The sequence below is a fragment of the Ornithorhynchus anatinus genome, chromosome 3, assembly GCF_004115215.2.
Source record: "Ornithorhynchus anatinus isolate Pmale09 chromosome 3, mOrnAna1.pri.v4, whole genome shotgun sequence".
NCBI classification, from domain to species: domain Eukaryota; kingdom Metazoa; phylum Chordata; class Mammalia; order Monotremata; family Ornithorhynchidae; genus Ornithorhynchus; species Ornithorhynchus anatinus.
The window spans coordinates 117097770-117114942 of record NC_041730.1 but is presented as its reverse complement, the minus strand read 5'-3'; the positions used below and the strand labels follow the sequence as shown (position 1 = coordinate 117114942).

General features: G+C 41.2%; 1 protein-coding gene across 19 annotated transcripts in view; it reads right to left on the bottom strand.

The window, feature by feature from the left end:
* KCNMA1 (potassium calcium-activated channel subfamily M alpha 1) overlaps window positions 1–17173 on the bottom strand; it is an 879166-nt gene that overhangs the window by 312457 nt on the left and 549536 nt on the right. The window lies entirely within an intron of this gene.

Sequence of the window (17173 nt, the reverse complement as noted above, 5' to 3'; positions counted from 1 at the left end):
AACTTAAAAGAAAATAGATTTTGAGCTTTCTGTTTGTTGGAGCTTTTCTTCTTTATTATTTTCTAAAAGCTCAATACATAAATTATACTGTGTGCTAGCGAATCTATGGCCCATAGTTGTGAATTACAAGATCATAATTCTACCGGCAATCTCAGATGTTGCCATAAACCATCAGAGAGCTGTAGAAAACTGTAATGTAGTTTGATTTTTTGAAAGTCCCAGTATGACATTCAAGGCCAGCAATTAAAAGACATTTAATTTATTGCTTTTAAGAAATGTGTATTGCAATAAAGAACGGTTAATGATCCCGTTTACTTGGCTTCTTTTCTTCTGCCTATTTTGCTCATGGGTATGCAACAGGGGTCCTATTTGTACAAGGGGTGTTTGATTGGATTACAGATGTGCTTGGGCACCTCTATCCACCTCCACCTAATAGACAGAATTGATTTATGATCCATTAATGAGCCACATCCTCTGACTGATATCTGCTAGTCCTGTAATGCAATCTGAAGTGGGAAATGTTGCTGGGAAGTACCTGAGTCTCAGAATGCTGGGGTCTGGCTCCTAGGGAATAGTGGGGAGAGGTGGACACTTTGGGTTCTGGCTCCTTCGTGGGCGGGGGTGACATATAGCCACCATAGCTTTGGGCCTCCACCCCTCCTGGGGACAGAGAGGATGTGAAGGGGGGCCTCCTGCTAACTACCATTTCTCTGGAAGATGGCGGGGATGGATAAAAGCACCAAGCACAGCTACAGGAGGAGGAGGAGGAGGAGGAGGAATCCTCTAATGCTTCACCTTCTCCCTCCCCCAGCTTGTCACTTGACTGGTGATGACATCATTTAAACCATCTACACAATAGATGAGGGGCTGAGATAGAGCAGCCACTTAGGTGATCTTGAAGGACTTCACCTAATAAACAGTTTGTAGCTGAAAATGTGCTAATCCTTCATGGAAGCTTCTTCCTTATTTCTCGGTCTTTTTCTCTCCTTCCCACTTTTAATAGTGGCACTTGTTAAGCACTCACTATGTGTCAGGCACTGTAGTAAGCCCTGGGGTGGATACAAGCAAACTGGGTTGGACACAGTCTCTGTCCCAGGTGGGGCTTACAGATGAGGCAATTGAGGCATGGAGAAATGAAGTGACTTGTCCAAGGTCACACAGCAGACAAGAGTCAGAGCCAGGATTAAAACCCATGACCTTCTGACTCTCAGGCCCAAGCTCTATCCACTATGCCATGCTCCTTCTCATAGGACTGGTCTCTCTGTCCCCAGACTGGAGCTTCCCTATCATTCAGTCAGTCAATCCTACGTAATGAGCGCTGACTGTGTGCAGAGCACTGAACTAAGCATTTGGGAGACTAAAATACAATGATATTGTATTGGTCCTTCTAAGCCAAACGAAGTTCGACCTCTTTATCAGGCTGGTATTGGTTGAAAAATTTCCCACGTAAATTTCAGTTAGCAGCAGAGTGATCGGTGATGATATATCTCCATCTGATTCAGAAGTGGTCTCGCTGTTCCTCTGTTGCTTCCCCTACCTGTATTTTTCTTTTTTAGTATCTTCTCCCCAGGTAGATTTTAAGCTCTTTAAAATATAGGTTAGGCCTATTAACTCTACTGAACTCTCCCAAGTGATTGGTACAGAACTCTGCACACAGTAAGCACTTAATAAATCCAACTGATTTAACCTATTGATTGATTGGAAGACTCTTCTATGGGTCAGCTCCTTTCACTGCATTCCATCTCTTCACCCCAAAACCCCATTATCCCTTTCCCAGAATACTTGACCATGGAATTACAGCTAGGATGAGAAACTGGCGAAGGGAAGAAGAAGCCAAGCAATTCTTCATTAAACTAGTTGTGCTGTATTGGGGGATTAAAGGGTCTTGGATAGAGCCACAAGTTTTTATTCCTTGAAAGCCTCAGGGAGGCTCCTTTGCCAGCTTCCTCCCCATAAACAGGGCTGGTGTCATACTGGAATTGAACAGCTTCAAGCTAAAGTAGACTAAACAGCTAATAATTCAGCTCTGCTCTCATTCACTCTGTGAAGAGCATCCGATGTGAAATCACATCACTCTGTGAAATATATTCCTTTGAAATATGAGTCTGTTTCTCTGTAGGGCACCAGGCCCTTTAATATTCTCATGCCCATCTAATGCAGTAGAACCTTAGCAAGGATAGGACTCTTTATTAATGGAATCAGAGTACTTTCAGTGGCTTTTGCCAGTAGACCAACTTTCAAAGATGGGCCCTCAGGGAAGAAATGAGAAATGTCTACCACACAACCGCTTACGTTAACTCCTTCAGGTCAATGCGGGTGCACGGATACATGGGATTCCATTTGGAGGATTCACAGACAATGGTCCATTCACAGACAATGGTCCTGGTAGGAATGCTAAAGCTTCAGTATAAATACCCTGCTAGATTGTAAACTCTTTGAGGGCAAAGATCATGTCTACTTTACTGTACTCTCTCAGGTGCCTAGTACAGTACTCTGCACTCATAAAAAAGTACTATTAATGGACTTAATGATAAATCACACATGCAAACTGATGGGCAGATATGACAAAGGCAAGCTCTAATTTGCCACGCACTGGAGTGATTCGGAGTCCTGTTTTTCAAAGGATTGTATACGTTGGCAGAATTTGAATATTTTACTTAAAAATAAGATAATTTGCATTTCACTGTGCATACAATTTGTCTTTTTTTAGTGTTAAAATACATAGAAGTTCCTGAAACACTTGCTTCTACTTTCTCCAAAGCTCCTGTTCCTATTCTTCCTTCCAAGTATGTCTCCATCCCTTTTGAACAGCCTAGGGAGGTGGTTGGCCTAGTTTACTCTTAAGGAAACCTGGGAGTCAGGAGATTTGGATTCTAGTCTCAGCTCTACACCTGGACTGATGTGTGACCTTGGGCAAGTAACTTAGCCTCTTTGGGCAAGAGTGTACGATGTTCAGGGCAACTCACAACTTCGACTGGAAAAACAGTTCAATTATATTTCACACTGACAACAGGAAAACCTAAACAAAAGTCTTGCGAGAACAGGCAGTTCGGGTTTTGGTCACGAACACTCTGAGTGAAGAATGCACTAATTTATACCTATCATCAACACTCATGAATGCTTCTATAGTCCTTTATTTTAACCACTCTGGTTATAGTGGGGAAGCAGCATGGCCTACTCGAAAGAGTACGGGCTTGGAAGTCAGAGAACCTGGGGTTCCAATCCTGGCTGGGTGTCCTTGGGCAAGTCACCTAACCTCTCTGTGCCTCAATTCCCTTATCTGCAAAATGGGGGTTTAATATTTGTTCTCCCTCATATCTGTCTTGACTGTGAGCCCTGTGTGGGATATGATCAACTTGTATCTAATAATAATAATAATGTTGGTATTTGTTAAGCGCTTACTATGTGCAGAGCACTGTTCTACGCGCTGGGGTAAACACAGGGGAATCAGGATGTCCCACGTGGGGCTCACAGTCTTAATCCCCATTTTACAGATGAGGGAACTGAGGCACAGAGAAGTTAAGTGACTTGCCCACAGTCACACAGCTGACAAGTGGCAGAGCTGGGATTTGAACTCATGAGCCCTGACTCCAAAGCCCGTGCTCTTTCCACTGCGCCACGCTGCTTCTCTACCCCTGCTGGTATAGCGCTTGGAACATAGAAAGCAAACTGAACATGTATCACAATTATCAAATGTTTCTCTCGTCTGGTTAGTGTATAGGGTCCTTGTTGCCAGGGATTATGTACTACTACTTCTGCATGGCAGAATGCTGGATTTGAAGTCAGGAAACTTGGGTTCTAGTCTGAGTTCCATCATTATTTGCCAATGTGACATTTAGTTAGAGGCTGACTTTCTCTATGCCCCATTTTTCCCATCTACAAATTGGGAAAAAAAGTATTCATCTCTCCTTACATCCAGAAAATGTTAATCCAATAAATGTGAGATATATGAAAATGTAAGCTCATTGGAAACAAGTTGCTCTATAAAGTTCAGGAAGAACAAAGCACTGCAAAGCCTCCTTTTCACTGACAATTTGCTTTCTTACCTAATAATATCTAAGTGTTCTGCAAGTCTGGACTAATTTACTCTAATGTTTAGGGAGCATTTTCAGTGTAGCTCATATCAGTTTAAAAATCTCATAAAGCTTAGGCCCATCTTGTTTTCTTGTTTTCACAGAAACGGAACAATTTCTGTGACTCAGCTGGATGATGCACCCCACCTTTAAAAGCCATATAAATCCCACCACTGAAACAGAAACTGCATCTTATGCTGAGTAAGACCTTGGACAACTGCTATCAATTAAGAGAAAGTTATTGGGAACATCACCAACGGTGCATTGAATAAGGTCAGTGTTAAAAGAGATCTCCTTCAACCTGGCTTCTCAGGCCACACCACCGAGGGAGACCAAGCAGAATTGACTACTTTTCTGAACTGACCTATTAGAAACAAGTCACCCCCAAAATTTCATTCTCTACTCATCATCAACTGCCATTTATGTCTCTTAGTTTTCACCCAATGACAATTCTTTTTCTCTTCTTCCATTTCTACACTTCCTCTGATTTTTCTGGCAGATTTTCAGTCCATTGTCTCCACCCAGAAAAACAAAATAGACAGCAACTGTCAAATGAAAAATATTTCATCCTCCATATTGGCTTGAATCTGCTAGTCACTTTAAAATATCCTATCTGAAAATGGCTCCATCTATTGCAAAAATGACCTCTGAGACTCGACATTAGGTCAGGATAAACTCACTAATTTCCCTTGGGGTAGGAAAGAATTAACAACCCTCAAAGAGTTAAATTAATATAACTTTGTGGTGACGATTTTGAACACTTTGATTGCATTCAATAAACACTAGCCTTAAATTCAAGTTATCATTAATGTTTCTTCTTCAGTTCAAGTTTGAAAAGCATATCTATTCAAAGTCTGGGCATTGTTTCTTTTTTTAAACTGACAGCTTGTGTGGAAAAAAAGAAAATATTTCAGTCTTTCCTCTACTTTCTACTTACTTCAGTGTTTCTTCTACTTTCTTCTACAAACTAACACAAAAACGTGAAAGTTGATAAGCTTACTCATATAGTTATAAGGGCAAACAGTTTCAGAGCAGTATTAATCACCTTAAGTCTATTCAGCCTGAGAGTTCCAGTACAACTTTAGTTTTGGGGCAAGGTTCTACTTTCAGTATGGTTTTAAATTTCTAGTTTATTTTGAGGCATACCTACCATGAATACAAATTTATTTTAAACCTCAATAGTTGATACTCTCTTTGAGGGTTTGCTATTGTTTATGGCTTATATAAAGATTTTTCCTTGGTCTGTGGAACAAATTTGCCATCTTTTAAAGAAGAAGCCTGTTTGGGGCAAACCATTTGTCACTGTAAAGTCACAAAAATTAATCAGTGTGTGAATTCAATTTTTTGGTTAACCTGATCTCTAGCTGTGGAAAAAACAAACAGTAATTTTATTAGACTGGTTTTCCTTTCCTATTTTCTCTCACTAGATGGCAGAAATGAACAACAAATATTTCACAAACAGAGAGAAAATGAGATGATACCTGTTTGGAGAGCCTTTGATGATATCTTTGGTAACAAAGCAGATGCCTGGTGTATCTTTTCTGCATTCCATCTCTACCATCGTCCACCTAAACCCACCTAGACTGTGAGCCCAGTGGGGGAGATCTATTATGTTTATATCTACCGTTAGTGCTTAGCACACTGCTTGGCCCAGAATAAACAGCTAATTTAGGTAAATTAAATGAAAAGTAGTTATCTAAGAAAATATGTCTTTAGTCAGAAGCTGGTAAGCACGTGGATTGTAATTCCAGAACACTGGGCGGGCCCCAAGTCAGTAATTTCAAATGGGTCATTTTTCTACAAAAACATTCAGTCCATGTTTCCCCACTCTTCAAGAACCTGCAGTGGTTGTACATCCACCTTCACATCAAACAGATACTCCTGACCATTGGTTTTAAAACACTCAGTCACCTTTCCCCTGCTTAACTCATCTTGCTTTTCTCCTACTAAAACCCAGCCCTCACAATTCACTCCTTTAATGCCAACCTCCTCATTGTACCTCAATCTCATCACTGGGCATCACCCATGATTCTTCCCTGCCCAGCCCTGCCTCTCTCGGATGGACCATCCCACCCTCTCTCTGCCATCTACACCCACTCCCTTGGAGTCTTGTCTTGTTTTTGTCTGTCTGTCTCCCCCGATTAGACTGTTAGCCTGTCATTGGGCAGGGATTGTCTCTATCTGTTGCTGAATTGTATATTCCAAGCTCTTAGTACAGTGCTCTGCAAATAGTAAGTGCTCAATAAATACTAGTGAATGAATGAATCTATCTCGCCATTGACCTCTTGCCCACGTACTGCCTCTGACCTCAAATGCCCTCTCTCTTCATATCTGCCAATGTGCCTTACAGAAGGCACATCTCCTCCAGTAGGCTTTCCTGACTAAACCCTCATTTCATTTTCTCCCTCTTCTTTCTGCATCACCCTGATTTGCTCCCTTTATTCATTACCCCCTCATCCCCACAACAAATTATGTATATATCTGTAATTTATTTATGTTAATGAATGTTTTTCCCTCTAAACTGTAAGCTTGCTGTGGGCAAGGAATATATCTGTTATATTGTTATACTGAACTCTCCCATGAACTTAGTACAGTGTTCTTCACACAATCACCACTCAAGAAATATGATTCATTTGGATAAATTGCCCATAATCATTCGGAATACAGTAAGGAACAGAGAGAAAAATAGGATTTAGTAAGTTCCTAATTAACTAATTATGGTATCTGTTAAATGCTTACTATGGGCCAAGAACTGTACTAAGCACTGGGGTGGGAACAAGGAAATCAGGTTGGATACATTGCCTGTCTTACGTGGGGCTCACAGTCTCAATCTCTAGTTTCCAGATGAGGTAACTGAGGCACAGGGGAAATGAGGTTATTTGCCCAAGATCACACAGCAGACATACGGTGGAGCAGGGATTAGAATCCATAACCTTCTGACTCCCAGGCCTATGCTTTTTCCTGTAGGCCATGCTGTTTCTCTGTGATTAGTCATCCAAAAAAGAAATCATAATGCTATTTCTGGTAGCATCCTGTTGCTGCTTTTTGAGACAGAACTGGGCTGCATGGGTCTCACCCATTATGACATTTCTTATTCCCTTATGATCTCAGAGTTACTGGTCATGCCCTTTAAGTTTCTAAGTAGTCTCCACCAAACTCAACAAGAGCTATGGAAACTGGTATATAATAGGAACAAATGAAGAATAGCAACTGGTAAATAATTGGAACAATAAACCCAGGGCCAGATCAGGACAGCAGCTGACAAATACTTCCAAGGCAGAATAAAACAAAGTGATATATGGACCAAAGTCTCAATGTTCAAAATCCAGCCTGGACCTGCAGAAACTGTAGTTTCCTAAAATAGTCTCCTGACATATTCCAATTTACTCTACTCTTCTGGATGTCCTCCTATCTGAACACGTTCAATTGATCAATCAATCAATGATATTTACTGTTTATTATGTGCAGAGAACTGAACTAAGCTCGTGGCAAAGTGCAACGCGAAAGAGGTAGCAGACACATTCTTGTTCCACAACAAATTTATGGTCTACAGGGGGCGACGGACATTAATATAAATAAGTAATCTATAATATATAATTTAAAGATAAGTACATAAGTGCTTTGGGATAGAGGGTGGGGTGAGCAGCATGGCCTAGTGGATAGAGCACGGGCCTGGGAGTCAGAAGGTCATGGGTTCTGAACCTGACTCTGCCACTTGTCTGCTTTGTGATCCTGGGCAAGTCACTTACTTCACTTCTCTGTGCCTCAGTTGCCACCTCTGTAAAATGGGGATTGAGACTGTGAGTACCACATGAACAGGGATTGTGTCCAACTTCATTAGCTTGTATCAAACCCAGAATTTAGAACAGTGCTTGGCACATAGAAGCAGTTAATAACTATTATTATTATTATCATTAAAAAAAAGCTCAAAGTTCACAGATCCAAGTGCACAGATGACTCAGAAGGAAGAGGAAGTGGGGAAAAAAGGGCTTAGTTGGGGAAGGCCCCTTGGAGAAGATGTGACCTCTGTCTTAGCTCCTTTACTATTAGATGACTCAGAAGGAAAAGGAAGTGGGGAAAAAAGGGCTTAGTTGGGGAAGGCCTCTTGGAGAAGATGTGACCTCTGTCTTAGCTCCCTTACTATCTTTTTGCCCTTTCTCCTCACAACTCTCAAGTGTTTTATTTCAATGGTATTTAAGTGCTTACTATTTGTCAGGTACTGTTCTTTAAGTGCTGGGATAGATACAAGTGAATTAGGTTGGACACAGTCCACATCCCACTCGGGTCCTCTCTTCGTTTTCCAAGGGATTTCATACCCTCACAAGATTTCAGGTGCCATCATTCCATAGGTGACTCCTAAATCAGTATCCCCAGCCCCACTCTATCATTAGCTTTACTAATCCACTTTGCTTGTAGAAGAAGCTTGAACCTTAACTCTGTTTGAAAGTAACCTCCTCATCTTCCCTTCTTACTCTTATCCTCTTCTTAGCTCACAACCTTTGTATTATATTTGACTCTTCTAACATTAACCTACCACATTCGGGCTGCCCCTAAATCCTTCTAATTTTTTTCTTTTTAACAATAAGAAGAAGAAGAATGATAGCATTTAATAAGCGATTACTATGTGCAAAGCACTGTTCTAAGCACTGGGGGGATACAAGGTGATCAGGTTATCCCACGTGGGGCTCACAGTTTTAATTCCCATTTTACAGATGAGGTAACTGAGGCACAGAGAAGTTAGGCGACTTGCCCAAAGTCACACAGCTGGCAAGCAGTGGAGCCGGGATTAGAACCCATGACCTCTGACTCCCATGCCCGGGCTCTTTCCACTGAGCCATGCTGCTTCATTAAAATGCTTTTAACATTTTACCAATCTACCCCTATTTCTACAATTATTGCTACCCTCACCATGCCCCACTGGATTAATACAATGGTCCCCTTCCACAATACTCCCACCCCTGCAATCTATTTAATCTACTTTTGAAGTCTTTCTGAAAAGTCACTACCTTCAAGAGGCATTTCCTGACTTTTCTCCAACTCTCCTACTCATGTCACCTTCTCTGCCATCTTAATCTTCATGCATATATCTGCGAAATTACTTGTATTTCTTTCTATTTGTACCTATATTCTTTCTTTTACCTAGTATATATTTTCCAGTTAATGTCTGCTGGTGTCCCACACTGTACTGTAAGTGGGGACCGTATTCTTGAATACTGCTGAAAATTGCTAGGTATCTAGTACAGTTCTCTGCTCACAGTAGACACAAAATCAGTGCTATAATCCTCACAACTCCCAACTCATGGAAAAACTGGGTGCTCTTCTGAAGAGTCTTCATATACAGTGGAGTCTAAGAATCCCTCTGGAGGAGAGATTCCTGTGATAGGTGAATCAACAAATCCTTCTTTTCTCTTCTGTTACCAATGAGTTCAACCTCACTTTAGAATTATTCATTCACTCATTCACTCATATTTACTGAGCGCTTACTGTGTACAGAGCACTGTACTAAGTGCTTCCGAAAGTACAATTCAGCAACAAAGAGACAATCCCTGCCCACAACGGGCTCACTGTCTAGAAGTGGGAAGACAGACATCAAAACAAGTAAACAGACATCAGTGGCATCAATATAAATAAATGGAATTATAGATATACACTTCAAAACCAGTAAACAGGCATTAATATAAATAAATGGAATTATAGAATTAAAGCCATTCTCAAAGAATAGGGCTGTTTTTCAGATAATTATGAGCTGAAAAGGACATGGGTTGTTCAGAGATATTTTTTCCCTTAATTTTTTCTATATCTGTCAAGATTTTCCACTTCTGCTACTTTATCAGGATAAGGGTTCTCTGGGAAAAATATTCAGTACTTGGTTTGGAAGATCATGTCTCCATAAGCATGTGCCCCAAAACAGAGATTAAGGAACAACATCCATGCTAAAATATTCTTGCATCCCCAAATGCATTACCTAGTGACATTCATTTTTAGTATGGTATTCCAATTCAGTGTGTGACAAAGTCAGGCAAATCTTTGAGGGTTTACAATTTGGGTCCTTCTTTAAAGTGCGACTCTTACTGTAAAATAACAGAGAGAGATAACTGGAAATCTCTTAAAGTGAAATAAGTGCCCCAACAATTACATTTCAACTGTAATTGAAATGGCAATCAGTATACGGCAGTATATCCAAGCTTTTAGCATGGCACTTCACTAAAACCTAAACCACAGTGCAGAGGCTCAACAATGGGCTCATTTCTTTTACCATACTGCAATAATTCAGCTCCCGAGGCAATTATCGCACTATGTAGCACTTCTCTTGCTTCTTAAGAAGGAAAGAAAAGCTTAGGCATCACACAGAAATATCTGTAAAGTGAAGGTAGCCAATTACCTGTAAGCCAGTATCAGGGTAAGCATCAGTGTTTAACAGGCTGGTGGTAAAGAATGTTTACTCAGTTAAGAGCAGACTGCATAACCTTGAAGGAGAGAGGGCAGTCTAGTGAAGAAGTCTTGATAAATTCTTGGTATCTGTCTACGAAGTTTGGCAGCTAGACTAATCCTCTCCTTGCCCATTAAAAAAAAAAAAAATTGGGGGAATTTATTTTCCAGTTCACTCCCGTAGACTTGGCAGTGGAAATCAGCCAAGCATTCTTTAAAAGGAGGAGGCCACAGATTACACCAGAACAAAGTTAAAGTAGAATTTCGCACAACAAGACCAGGATTTTGTCATGATCTTAGCAGTCACCAAGTTGATTTATTTCAAAGGAAAAAGTGAAGACCAGATTCATTTTTATATTGGACCACTCAGGAAAATCTGATCCAATCCATAAATATAAGACTGGAAGAAAAATGCCTCTGTAAAATCATTACAGTTTTATTTTAGGGTTTTTTTTAAGAGATCTTTCTTTAGGGAAGCAGCTTGGCCTAGTAGAAAGAGCACGGTCCTGGGAGTCAAAGGACCTGGATTCTAATTTGGGCTTCACCACTTGTCTGCTACGTGACCTCGGGCAACTTCTCTGTGCCCCACTTCCCCCATCTACAAAAAGGGGAATCATTACCTGTTTTCCCTTCTACTTACACTGTGAGTCCCATACGGGATGTAATTATCTATCCCAGTATTTAGTACATTGCTTGGCAAATAGTAAGTGCTAAACAAATACCACAATTTATTACTATTATTTCTTGGGCATAGGCTTTGTCTAATATGACAAATTAACTGGATGATCTCTGAAAGTCAATCAGTGGTACTTATTGAACACTGACTGTGCAGTAAGTGCTAAATGCTTGGAAGAATATAGTCCAACAGATTTGATAAACAGGTTCCCTGACCATGAGTTCCCCCTATTAATTATGAAATTCTGATTTAGGTGTAGCTTCAGTTGCCACAGAGGTAAAATGTAATTGTTAGAAGAACAGAAAGATGGTATAGGCAAGATCAATCCCCAGATGGCTTCAAGAGAGATGAAGGAGAGAGAAACACTTGGTCTGCACAATCACCACACTTTCTCCAGAAATTATATCAGTTTAGGCTAGGCTTTTTAAAGGATGCAGTTGCTAATAGTTCTAATAGTTCCCCTCTTCAACCTATTTCATCGCAACACAGCAATTGTCCAGAAGCTAGGCCTGCAGGGGGAACCAAAACCATTCTGTTCAAAGCCAATAAGCTAAACTTCAGTTTGCCCATAACCGTGGCTTCAAAACGACTGGAGAAATATCTGAAGCTGTGGTAGATTTGTGAAGAATGATAGATCTTTGTGAACTGGTTAAGCAGACATGATCCCAACCCAGTAATTAGCGTTGCCTTGCGGATAGAGCACGGGCCTGGGAATGAAAAGGACCTGGATCATAGTCCCGGCTCCGCCACTTGGGCAAGTCACTTCACTTCTTTGTGCCTCAGTTACCTCACCTGTAAAACTGGGATTAAGACTGTGAGTCCCATATGGGACATGGTCTGTGACCAACCTCATTACCTTGTATCTTCCCCAGTGCTTAGAACAGTGCCTGGAACATAGAAAACACTAAACAAATATCATTCAAAAAACCCCACGATTGGTTTTATAAGATCTCCCCTGGTCTACCACCACTTTCTAAACTGTTCTCTACTCAGATTACCCTGAGCAAAGAACCATACATCCAATTACCAGTTTTGGCACTGATCAAAAAGTTAACTATTCATTTTATGATTCCAGAACAGATTAAATTAGGGAGTTGCCCTTCTGTGCGTATCATTCAGACTTGAAAACCAGAATATTTATTTTAGTTAATTGAGCCAAAAAACCTAAATTTATTTTTAATTCTTCTCCTACATGTTTACTGCCTCACAAACTAGATTGCTTCAAAATCCTCATGGCATCAATTTAGGTTCCTCTGCTTCAGTTTCACTTTGTTCAGTGAAATAATGTAGTTTTAAAATAAAGAGACTTGGAATTTTAAGAAGCAAAGCAGTACTAGTAAATATGTTAAGATAGTGGTAAATAAGCTTCACTCTCCAGTGAGTCCAAAAGCAAATCACTTCCTTCCCTTCTTCAATGACACATTGTAGCCCATCATCCTGGTAACTACTTGGGATCTAATAGAGCTGCAAATTGAAGAGTTCAATAAATACTCCCTGTTGTTCTATGAGGTAGGAGCTGCGTTCTTCCAGAGTCCATAACCAAGAAAACCCGTGCTGTAGAAGTTACCCATGTGCAAAGCCATAAACACATACGTTTCTTTTAATACCACATCACACTAATGACCCAATAGACTTATATTGTTGGAAGGCAGCATGAGAAGCAGCGTGTCCTAGCAGAAAGAGTACAGGTTTGGGAGTCGTAGGAGCTGTGTTCTAATCCTGGTTCTGCCACTTATCTTCTGGTGACCTTGGACAAGCCATTTAACTTCTCTGGGTCTCAGTTGCCTCATCTGCAAAATGAGGATTCAGTATCTGTGCTCTCCTACCCCTAATCCCTGGCCTTTTCACCCTCAGTGACCCAAGGACAATTCAACCCTCTCTACTGGGTATCACTGGATTAAGTTGTTATTGCTGTCACTTACTTCCCCCACCCCACCATGAACTTTCAATCCCCCCATCACTCCTGTCAGCCCATCCCAGTCCTCTCCTCCCACCTCACCTCCCCAACTCCCTCTATCACCTAATTCCTCCCCTACCCCTTGTGCCACCCCAACTCTCCTCCCTGCCCCATTCCTGTAATCCTGTCTCAGCACCACTTCTAGTCATCCCTTTCCCCTGTGTGGGTCCCCGTCAACTCACTGTCATCCAAATTCTCCCCACCCCTCGCACTGTGCCCTCCTTCACTGCCTTCCCCCAGGCCCATACACAGTTTCAGCCAAGTGTGGCCTGTGGAACCTCCGCTCCATCTTGGGGAAGCGTCCCTTCATCCTTGACCTCTTACTGACTCAATCATTTCTCCTCTTCACAATCCCTGAAACCTGGTTCTCCCCGGACGACACGGTCTCCCCTGCTGCTCTCTCCAGTGAGGGTCTCATCTTCACCCACTCCCCCAGTCTCACTGGAAAAGGAGGTTTTGACTTCCTTCTCGCACCCCAGTGCCACTTTCACATCATTCTACCTTCCCCATCCCCTTCTTTCCCTTCCTTTGAACCTCATATCATCTGTCCTTACCACCCACTCCAGATTCTTATAACTGTCATCTACTGCCCTTCACATAGCACTTCCAATTTCTTTCACCATTTTGATCCCTTTCTCACATTCCTTCTCTATTCTTCATACCCACATTAATCCTGAAAGACTTCAAAATTCACAAAGATGTTTCTGATGACCCTTCTGCTGACCACTTGCTCCCCTAACCCTTCATCGATCTAGTATGACTAACCCACAGGCCTGGGTCATCTGCGCAGTCACCTCCTTAGCTCTTGTGCATGAACCTCAGAGAGCTTCTGGCCAAAATCTAAACATCAGGCCAACTTGGTCCACTTCCTGTTTATCCTTGTGTGCTTTAACTCTGTTCTCTCTTCTGCCTGGCAAAATTATTTCTCCATCCTTATTGACCCCCATGACCATTATATCATGTGTATATATATATATTACTATATAATATATTTTATATAAGCGCTTTCTATGTCAAAGCCATGGCACAGAGTTTGCACGTAGAAAGCGCTTATATGAAATATATTATATATGAATATATACACATGATATAATGTTATATTATCATCACTATTGCTATTATTACTATTAGAAGAACTTTATCTAATTTTTCTATCAAGGGTTTCCTAGCCAAAACACATAATGGAAACACGAGTCAGCATGGCCTGTATAAAGGGCACAGACTGGGAATCTTAGGCAGAGATTGTCTTTATTGCCAAATTGTACATTCCAAACACTTAGTACAGTGCTGTGCACACAGTAAGAGCACAATAAATAGATTGAATGAATGAAAGGTCCTGAGTTCTAAATCAGCTCTGCCAGTTTCCGGCTGAGTGACACTGGGCAAGTCACTTTATTTCTCTATACCTGTTTCCTCCTTTTCAAATTGTGCATTTAATGCCTGTTTTCCCTCCTACAGTGGGATAGTGCCTAGGTTGAACCCGATTAACCTGTTTCTACCTCAGCACTTTTAACAGTGCTTGATAAATAGTAAGCACTTAAATAAACACAATAACACTGTTGATAATACCAAGGATAACAACTGAGTATACTGATGCCATTTGCAAGAGTCTTCCCTGCCCATTACCTTGATGGGGGTAGTCCAATCAGCAAAGTGGGACTCTTTAAAGTGTTAGGGAGATTGATCAATCAATCAATCATATTTATTGAGTGCTGTGTGCAGAGATTTGAAGAGTACAATATAACAGAGTTGGTGAATACATTCCCTGCCCACAATGAGTTTACAGTCTAGAGGGGATCAATGTACATTAATATAAATAAATGAATTACAGATATGTACTTAAGTGCTGTGGGGCTAAGGGAGGGTGAATAAAGGGAGCAAATCCAAGGTAAGGGCGATGCAGAAGGGAGTAAGATAAGAGGAAATGAGGGTTTGTCAGGGAAGATCTCTTGGAGGACATTGTTGGGAGGAAGTGATAGTACACTGGAATTACCAAGAATGTTCTGGAAGTAGGTCTCTGTCCTGTGTCCCAAGAAGCAGGGGGGCATTACAGGGGAGGTCACAGACTAGAGACATAAATTGGTTCCAGATATTTCCTGCCAGAATTTGAAGTCTTTGAAACAAGAGGAGAAAACAAAAATGAATCTAGGATTCTCATTTTCCAAGCAGGGCAGTTGGAAATAGAAATAGGTTAGAATGAACTTGTTTCATTCTTGTGATGTTTCTGACCATTAAATATGGGGCATGCTTATAAATAAAAAGAAAAGCAACACTTTCCTGCCTGGCCCACTGAGTGGGTTATTTCTGAAGTCTAAAATGGGACTGTTGAGGAAGAGTAGAAATATCAAAGACAATTATGGGTTATTGGAAGGAGCTGGATTTGAATCACAATGAGGAATTCAGCAACCATACGTTAAATATAATTAAATATATTTTCCCTGTGACTGGTTACAAGGAACATACTCAGATATCAACAAATGAAGGGAGATAGTGTAATGGAGATTGGGTTTGACAGAGAAAGAGTGTAACTCTGATTAATTATGCCACCACCAAGTAGAGGACTTCTCTAACTAAGCCCTCACTTCCCTGTCTAAACTCTCCCTTTTATGTCACCTGTGCACTTGGACCTGTTCCCCTTAAACAGGCTGATATCTACTACTCCTCCAGTCCCATGGCACTTATGTACATATCCATCTGTAATTTATTCATTCATTCAATTCAATCAAATTTATTGAGCGCTTCACAGCTCCATTTTACCAAAGATGTACCTGAGGCACAGAGAAGTTATGACTTGCGCAAGATCACACAGCATGGTGAAAGAGGGTGATGATAGGACAAGTATAATGACACTCAAAAATATTCCTAAAACTTCATTTTTGCCAGTAGTACAATTTTTATCCAACTAACGGGTTGCATAATTCATTGATATGAGTTTTCTGTCATTATTTCTCCCTGTCATTCATTCATTCAATCATATTTATTGAGCACTTACTGTGTGTAAAGCACTGTACTGAATGCTTGACCTGTTGAAGTGCTAAACAGTACTGACAAGCCCAAACTCAGGGCCCAGAAGGAGAAGTAAATAGCCTGCTTCGTTTACAAACCACATAAGAAGCTCCAGAATAATAGTATTCCCGGACTTTACACTTGGAAATGCTCTCAGAGGTATAATGTAGGAGTAGGAGGGCACATTATTAACCTGCTCTTGGGAAGTTGGACAGTCTGCCGATAATTCGCCTCCCCATGGTTCGCTGCAGCTTAATGGACAGAAGGGTAATCCAAAGGCATGCCACCGAAGCAGAACTGGGTTTTCTATCTCGTTTCAGCAGAAATACTGGAGAGGCACCACTAAGATACACCACAGGTTTGCATCTGCCATTTTCATCGGAACTGGCAGTGAGTTACTCAGGGATAGAAAGCAGGGGCTCTCACTAGTGAGCGGAACAAGTGGATCTGGATCACTCCTGTATCACCTATTCACCCTGGACTTTACGGAAACAGGCGCAGAGAGAGATAGTTCAAGGCTGAACTCTCCCAACCTGATTTCTTTTATGGAGGACTAAGTCATTCGGTCCTAAAGAGGAGGATAGGCCACTCATATGCACGTTTTCAGTATGTGCCTGCCAGTGATATTTAATAGCGTAGAAATCGTCACTGATTGGAAGGGATTGTCTCGTCTGTTCTGGGGGCAAAGAGATAGCTTTAGATTTGCCTTTTTTGCCATAGAATTATGCAGTGCTATGGACATCATCAGAGTCAGACCATGAACTCCACAGCGAGGCTCAGTGGCAAGAGTCCGGACTTTGAAGTAAGAGGTCATGGGTTCGAATTCCAATTCTGCCACTTGTCAGCTGTGTGACTGTGGGCAAGTCACTTCTCTGGGTCTCAGTGACCTCATCTGTAAAATGAGATCCCAAGGGCGACAACCTGATTACCCTGTATCTACCCCAGGGCTTAGAAGAGTGCTCTACACATAGTAAGCCCTTAACAAATACCAACATTATTATTATTATTAGAAGTAGACCCCTGTGAGATGAA